The 8,378-nt window shown below is 39.8% G+C and overlaps 1 long non-coding RNA gene across 1 annotated transcript; it reads right to left on the minus strand.

Annotated features, from left to right (window-relative positions):
- Positions 1-4,311: 4,311 nt before the first annotated feature.
- On the minus strand, positions 4,312-6,774 carry LOC133009397 (uncharacterized). Its single transcript, XR_009680536.1, has 4 exons — positions 6,541-6,774; positions 5,937-6,119; positions 4,718-4,876; positions 4,312-4,518 (listed from the first exon to the last, which is right to left on the minus strand). It is a non-coding gene; the product is annotated as an uncharacterized LOC133009397 (long non-coding RNA).
- Positions 6,775-8,378: the final 1,604 nt, after the last annotated feature.

Here is an 8,378-nt window from a genome sequence, read left to right on the forward strand (position 1 = left end):
TATAGTCACATATTCCATACACCCACTCATGGTCAACTCCAACTCCATGATCTGTCTCTCATTATAGTTGTTTTGAGCTGATTTAGTCTGTTTACAACAGTGCTAACAAAGAGCTTTCTCCGGTTTGGCCTTTTTTTGTGATTTCAGTCAGACAACTCACATTCAAACATTTTTTACACCAGGTTAGTGTTTGGCGTCTAGGCTCCGACTTAATCATTCCTCCTGATATGATAACATAGATATCATGGCAGGGATGAGCAAATATTTGTAACCCCTCCAGTCTGAGCCTACAGGTGGATGCTGGGGTGGTGGAGGGGCTGAAGCAACTGGCAGCGATACTGTCGCAGAAGTGGGGGCAAGCAAAGGGAATGATGGGAAATGTTCTCTGCTTTAATAGACTGCCTAATAATTTGGGGGTGTATTTAGGGTTGCAAAGGGGCGGAAAGTTTCCGGTAAATTTCCGAAATCTTTCCGGAAACTTTCCATGGGGAGTTAAGCTCGGGAATTTTGGTAGTTTTGAAAAAAAAAAAAAAAACTACGCAATAAAAACATCATTCAAAACTCTATTTTAAAGATGTATGGAATAGAGCGCACACTGCACGTTGAATTTCAACCCTCCACTGTGCATTCTTCCATCACATGCACAGATAATTCCCAGCATCCTGCACACTACAGCAGGGCTGTTGAGGCCTGCTGTAGTGTGCAGGACTAGTCAGGTAAGTTTCGATGATATTACTGGGATAATATATTAGCATGCTGATTGAGGATTGTTCATCTGTTCATCTAGCCTATTTCCATTCATCTATCCATCAATTATAAAATATTTTTACAGACAATTCCAATTGTTTTGATAACTTATTATATCTCTGGCATTGCAATAGTGTTTTTTTACAAACTTTTTTCTCATCTTATTCTACAGAACAATGCCATGTGCACTATCTCATGTGTGGAGACATTTCACCCCATCCAATGTAGAAGGAAAGGCTGTGTACATTTGCAAATACTGTGCAAAGACCTATGTTAAGAATGACACAACGATGCAGAAGCATATAGTCAAGTGTCCAAAGTTTCCTCAGGGCTCAAATCAGCCTATGACAAAACAAAATGTTTATATTTATGTCTGTATGTGACAAGGTAAATACAGTTAGTATAAACTACCCACAACATTTCCAGTTTAACCCGTTAATTCCCGTATATTCCCGTTAATTCCCATGGAAAGTTTCCAACTTTGAATATTCCCGGAATTTTGCAACCCTATATGTATAATCAACCCAGTCTCATCAGGAAACGTTCAGTGGGAACGTTGGTCCACTTGGACAAACGTTTCCATCTCACAATCTGGCCTATCAGATTGTGAGATGGAAACGTTTGGTCCGCCCATTGTTTTGCGTTGACGTGTTTTCACGTCACGTGACTCCCGAGTTCCCGTCTCCGGAAAGGAAAACATGGCGGACAGTCCTTGTTTTTTCAGATAAAAACATGATTTTGTAACTTAGTCTGGGCATAAAAATACATTCTGACACCATTTCTAGCGAGAAATGTGGTCTTTGCTTCCACAGTCTTCAGCCAGTTTGTGCTTATGATATATATTTTAATAGTTATCACGAATGTTTTTATCGTTGCTATGGTGGTTGCTATGACGCTGCCATGCACACAACGTCGTAGCGTGCTGTTTAAATCACCGTCCCTGCGTGGTGTCGTTCAGTGATTATGTATGTTATTCATGTTAAATAATATTAATATTTGAGGCTAGATTACACCTCTAATGCGAAGGATCTTGCGAGTCTGTTCAGAGGCGGACATGAGTGTGACACCGGACCGAGATCGCGAACGGACCGGAACTGACGTGTGGCTGGCGTAAAAAAAGGTTTTGTAAACATTCTGTCCATTTAACTTAGCGCTGTCATAAACACGGACCATTTGGAAGACAACGATGTCATCTTCCTTCTGTCAGGTAAGTAGTTTATTGTTTTTAAAGATCTATTACGATCTAGGTTCACAGTCCGAGTGCTGAGACAGCGGATGCGGAGTCCGTCGATAAACACAATGGATGCATTTCTTCAGCTAATATGCCATTGTTAGCCACATGCTTCAGCCCACGGTAGCATGTGATTACCTGGGAGGTGAAAACATGGTTTTTGAAACCAGTTCAAGACGCTTAGCTCATCATTAAGGGACGCTACAATATAAATATAAACATGAATTTGATTTATGAATGCTTTAGATTAATAAGGAGTGTATTTCTCGACCATTACTCCTCAATAACAGATCAATTTGGTTTAATGTATAGTATGCAATATGACAATAATGTTTTCATGTTATGGAGTTGCGATTCATTTTATAAAACAATTGCTATGTTCTGTTTTTTAATCAAGGAGGATCCAAGTGAAGCTACAGGAGTTTCATTAACGTCAATAACTTGGACCGAACAGTTTGTTTTGCTTGATGAAGAGGAGGAAGGGCAGCCTGGAGAGAAAGAGAAGCCGGGTTGAGCCCACTTCCATCATCCACGTACCACAAGGAAGATGAGGGGGAGAAATTATCCTACCATTAAAGATTAAATAATGTGATTAAATAAAATCTGCTGCCATGCTACTGTTGCTACTGGTGGGCCCTGCTATTAGCTTGGTGTTTGGTAGCTGTTAGCTTTAGCATATTTATTTTTTAGGGACCTGTCTGACGTTTATGTTTTTAAAAAAAAATCAGAGGGAACCATCTTCATAATTTAAAACTATGTTTTGTTTGTGTTCTTCAGTTATTCTCAAGAGAAGCTGCCTCAGCTCCACGGTCCCTCCTGCAGCTTCCACTCCTGATGCTAACCCCCTGTTTACATCACACCATCCGGGCAGACCTGGAGTCACAGAACTTTGTCCAGAGCTGCCGTCTGAGAATTGTTGATCATATAATTTCCAGCAGATGCCTTAATGTAATGTTTGTGCACAATAAATGACATTGATCATAACATATTGGTATTTCCTTGCACTTTTACACCATGATATTGGCAGATAAGATGTTGATTACATTAAAGCAGTGAATGCTCTGCTTTAAGCAACATAAACACACAATGATCCAATGGATTTGAAGTAGAATGGGCACGTTACATTCTGTAGAGAGTACCTCAGTAACGGAAGTCAGAAAATTACTTTCTTTATCTGAGGTTCACACAGGTCTTGTTGTCTAAGTGGCAACCATATCATATTGTTTAAGATGTGTAACATCAAGCTTGTGTATCAGTGCTAAATACATCCAGTCATAAGTAAGTTCACCCTCTTGTTAACACTAAAAGTAGGTGACCCAGATGTTTCACAATGCAATCTGATAAGGTCGTATGAGAAACATTCTTAACATTAAAGAAATGAACACAGAGGATAGCAATAGATGTTTCACTTTAAATCAGTAGCTGGTAATCGGCAGACTGACTTATTCAAACACATTAATACTACAATGAATGAGGCAGGTGCTTCCTATCAGAAATCAACTATATCGTCACATTAGGTTTCTCTTGAGCTCATGGAAATGACCTTCACCTTCCACTTACTGTCACCTGAACCATACTGTTGTTTCTGTATCTACAGTCACTTAGGAAAACATATACTAGAGGGCAATGTATAAACAATAATACATCTTATTTATATAGAGCTTTTCAAGAAGTGCAAGTACTTCACTGAGGGACAGCTAATACAAGCAATATATATATCTTAAATCCCTGAGATGGGACAGCCTCTCACTTGGATGTAAACCAATTTTAGAACACATTTGCTTATACTGGAGATCTTTTAAATTAATGTCCCAGAAATGATTTCTGATAGCAAACCCCTGCCTCATTCATTGTAGTATTAATGTGTTTGAATAAGTCAGTCTGCCGATTACCAGCTACTGATTTAAAGTGAAACATCTATTGCTATCCTCTGTGTTCATTTCTTTAATGTTAAGAATGTTTCTCATACGACCTTATCAGATTGCATTGTGAAACATCTGGGTCACCTACTTTTAGTGTTAACAAGAGGGTGAACTTACTTATGACTGGATGTATTTAGCACTGATACACAAGCTTGATGTTACACATCTTAAACAATATGATATGGTTGCCACTTAGACAACAAGACCTGTGTGAACCTCAGATAAAGAAAGTAATTTTCTGACTTCCGTTACTGAGGTACTCTCTACAGAATGTAACGTGCCCATTCTACTTCAAATCCATTGGATCATTGTGTGTTTATGTTGCTTAAAGCAGAGCATTCACTGCTTTAATGTAATCAACATCTTATCTGCCAATATCATGGTGTAAAAGTGCAAGGAAATACCAATATGTTATGATCAATGTCATTTATTGTGCACAAACATTACATTAAGGCATCTGCTGGAAATTATATGATCAACAATTCTCAGACGGCAGCTCTGGACAAAGTTCTGTGACTCCAGGTCTGCCCGGATGGTGTGATGTAAACAGGGGGTTAGCATCAGGAGTGGAAGCTGCAGGAGGGACCGTGGAGCTGAGGCAGCTTCTCTTGAGAATAACTGAAGAACACAAACAAAACATAGTGTTAAATTATGAAGATGGTTCCCTCTGATTTTTTTTTTAAAAACATAAACGTCAGACAGGTCCCTAAAAAATAAATATGCTAAAGCTAACAGCTACCAAACACCAAGCTAATAGCAGGGCCCACCAGTAGCAACAGTAGCATGGCAGCAGATTTTATTTAATCACAGCGCTCACATTTCTTCATCAGTGGAGAAGTACTTCGCCATGTTTCCTCTTCAGAGGAGGATTCCTCCAAACCTGCTGCAGCCTGCTCAGCTTGAACTCTGTGGAATCTTCTCTTGAGCACGCAGACAAGGCCCTCATGTCCCATCTCCATAAATGCGTCAGTACTACCTGAGAATATATGATAAAAAACAAAACGTTTTAAAAGTGCGTTTGTATGTATATATACACACATACAAGGCTTTCTTTTCTGCAGAAATCCATTTCCTGAGTTGATGTCTCTGCTTATGCCATCTAAAATGTGAAACCAAATATATTTTTTGTATACCAATACAAGATGTCCAATGTAACACCAATAAAATCCAGTCTACTACACTAACATTTTAATGCCTCTGCAATAGCGAGTCGCCGGAGGCATTACTGCATGTTTTCGGGTTGTCTAACTGTGTATTTGTCTTAAAGTCAAAAGGTCAAGGCCACACTGACCTCATGTTATGGTTTCAGTTGTCAAGAGGTTACAGTGACATTTATATGAGAGAAAATATGTAGAAATATGTAGACGGACACTGCACTGGTTAGTGATGTTCTCAACATTCTTTGCACAGTCTGTCGAAACAAAATTAGAGTTACAAATGTTAATGCACAACAACCCATTGCAGATATACGGTTAGTATTTGCACACCACATCGGATCAAAACAAAACTGCAGTCTGTGAAACAAGCTGTTTTGGTAGATATAAGGGAAATGCTAATATTTCTGCATGAAACGTATTCAGTCCCTTAAGCAAAATAATAATGATGGCAGGCCGCAACCTCAATGCCTTCGTCTACTTTGCTTAGAGACTAGTTTGCGGAGTCTCGTGCTGCCGCCCACTGACCGATACATCATCGCTCTTTTCTGAAACTAATGAAGGCAAATTCAAACATGTAGACAGAAATAAACAGTATAAATGAAAAGGTGTAAATATTATTAATAACATAATGTCTGATGGGGGTCATCATTATACATAACAGAGGAAAACTTTGCAGATGCATTCCTTAAATTTACTTGCCTTCCTTTGGAAAAAGTTGTTTTCCCAGTTGAACAACCACAGCAGGGAAGCATGATTGATCAAAACTCTTTCAGTGTGATATTAACTTGTATTTCAGCCAGCGTACTTTGGGGATTTAATACAAATTTATATTTGGCACATTATATAAAATGGTGTTTCTGGTATGTAACTTAAAAGTACCTCTTTAATGGTAGGATAATTTCTCCCCCTCATCTTCCTTGTGGTACGTGGATGATGGAAGTGGGCTCAACCCGGCTTCTCTTTCTCTCCAGGCTGCCCTTCCTCCTCTTCATCAAGCAAAACAAACTGTTCGGTCCAAGTTATTGACGTTAATGAAACTCCTGTAGCTTCACTTGGATCCTCCTTGATTAAAAAACAGAACATAGCAATTGTTTTATAAAATGAATCGCAACTCCATAACATGAAAACATTATTGTCATATTGCATACTATACATTAAACCAAATTGATCTGTTATTGAGGAGTAATGGTCGAGAAATACACTCCTTATTAATCTAAAGCATTCATAAATCAAATTCATGTTTATATTTATATTGTAGCGTCCCTTAATGATGAGCTAAGCGTCTTGAACTGGTTTCAAAAACCATGTTTTCACCTCCCAGGTAATCACATGCTACCGTGGGCTGAAGCATGTGGCTAACAATGGCATATTAGCTGAAGAAATGCATCCATTGTGTTTATCGACGGACTCCGCATCCGCTGTCTCAGCACTCGGACTGTGAACCTAGATCGTAATAGATCTTTAAAAACAATAAACTACTTACCTGACAGAAGGAAGATGACATCGTTGTCTTCCAAATGGTCCGTGTTTATGACAGCGCTAAGTTAAATGGACAGAATGTTTACAAAACCTTTTTTTACGCCAGCCACACGTCAGTTCCGGTCCGTTCGCGATCTCGGTCCGGTGTCACACTCATGTCCGCCTCTGAACAGACTCGCAAGATCCTTCGCATTAGAGGTGTAATCTAGCCTCAAATATTAATATTATTTAACATGAATAACATACACAATCACTGAACGACACCACGCAGGGACGGTGATTTAAACAGCACTACGACGTTGTGTGCATGGCAGCGTCATAGCAACCACCATAGCAACGATAAAAACATTCGTGATAACTATTAAAATATATATCATAATCACAAACTGGCTGAAGACTGTGGAAGCAAAGACCACATTTCTCGCTAGAAATGGTGTCAGAATGTATTTTTATGCCCAGACTAAGTTACAAAATCATGTTTTTATCTGAAAAAACAAGGACTGTCCGCCATGTTTTCCTTTCCGGAGACGGGAACTCGGGAGTCACGTGACGTGAAAACACGTCAATGCAAAACAATGGGCGGACCAAACGTTTCCATCTCACAATCTGATAGGCCAGATTGTGAGATGGAAACGTTTGTCCAAGTGGACCAACGTTCCCACTGAACGTTTCCTGATGAGACTGGGTTGGTATAATAGATGGTTGTGGAGAGTGAGAGTGAGGTATGTCACATGATTGGAGCAGCGCAGCTCGAGTTGGCTGCCAGAACTAGCTCGCAGGCGTCGCTTCATTTGTTTAACATGTGTTCATAAAGGGGGGGGATCCAGGAGCAGGGCCAGGGGGTACTTGCCCCATCTGAAATCTGATTGACCCCTGAAGTGCCCTGAAGATTCTTTGAAGTTCACAATGTGCTTGCTCAAAGGAACACATTTCGAAATATATTCAATGATGTGTGGCTCTGCTCAAAGGAATGACTTAAATGTGAACACTGCTGAATCAGAAACTGTATATGGATGTTGATCATATAATTGGCCCCTTTGTGTAAATTGTGGCCCCTTATGGCCCCTGATTCAGAAGCTTTTTGCTTTTTAGTAAATATGTAAAGAAGAAGTGCAACTCTTAACTTTACTGTTAAATTACAATTCTTTTGTTCAACACACCTCAAAAGAATAATCAGGCAGAAACAGTTACGTGTAATTAAGTCAAGATGGGTTGATAAGTTGACTGTTCAAACATAACAGATCGTGGTAAATTATGATGCGGGGCCTAATGTGTATCTATCTAATTTGCAGGTGGATGGGATCCTGTGCCTGGGGGACATCTTGACCGATGACAGCAGCGTGGAAGCAGCCCGGGCCGAGGCGGCGGCGGTTGTGGCTCAGATCACCTCACCTCACCACACGTCCACGCAGCACCTCGCCAGCTTCCTGGAGAGCATGCACGACATCGTCACCTCGCTCATCAGTGAGTGGACTTGGCACTGATGATGTCACAGCTGACCATTGACTTTGACAAAAAAAAGAACCATCATTGAGATTTAATTGTAGAGGAAATAAAATGATAGGGTTGTTAAATTATTTATTTATATTTTTTATCGCACCTTATCATTAGTAGGGATTTAGTGTGGGAATATTTTATTTGAGTGCATAATGACAGAGGTTCAGAGCACGTATTTCATATGTTCCCAGATGTCAGTTTATTAGGTACACTTATCAAAAACGAATGCAGTCGAAGTCTAGTTTGTGGTGCTGTTAAATTGTATTATATTGAGAAGCGTTTCAAATATTATGTCCATGCGACCATGGCTCCAAATGCACCAGACAGATGTGTTCTGCAGGATAT

Source organism: Limanda limanda, chromosome 8, assembly GCF_963576545.1.
Source record: "Limanda limanda chromosome 8, fLimLim1.1, whole genome shotgun sequence".
Taxonomy (NCBI): domain Eukaryota; kingdom Metazoa; phylum Chordata; class Actinopteri; order Pleuronectiformes; family Pleuronectidae; genus Limanda; species Limanda limanda.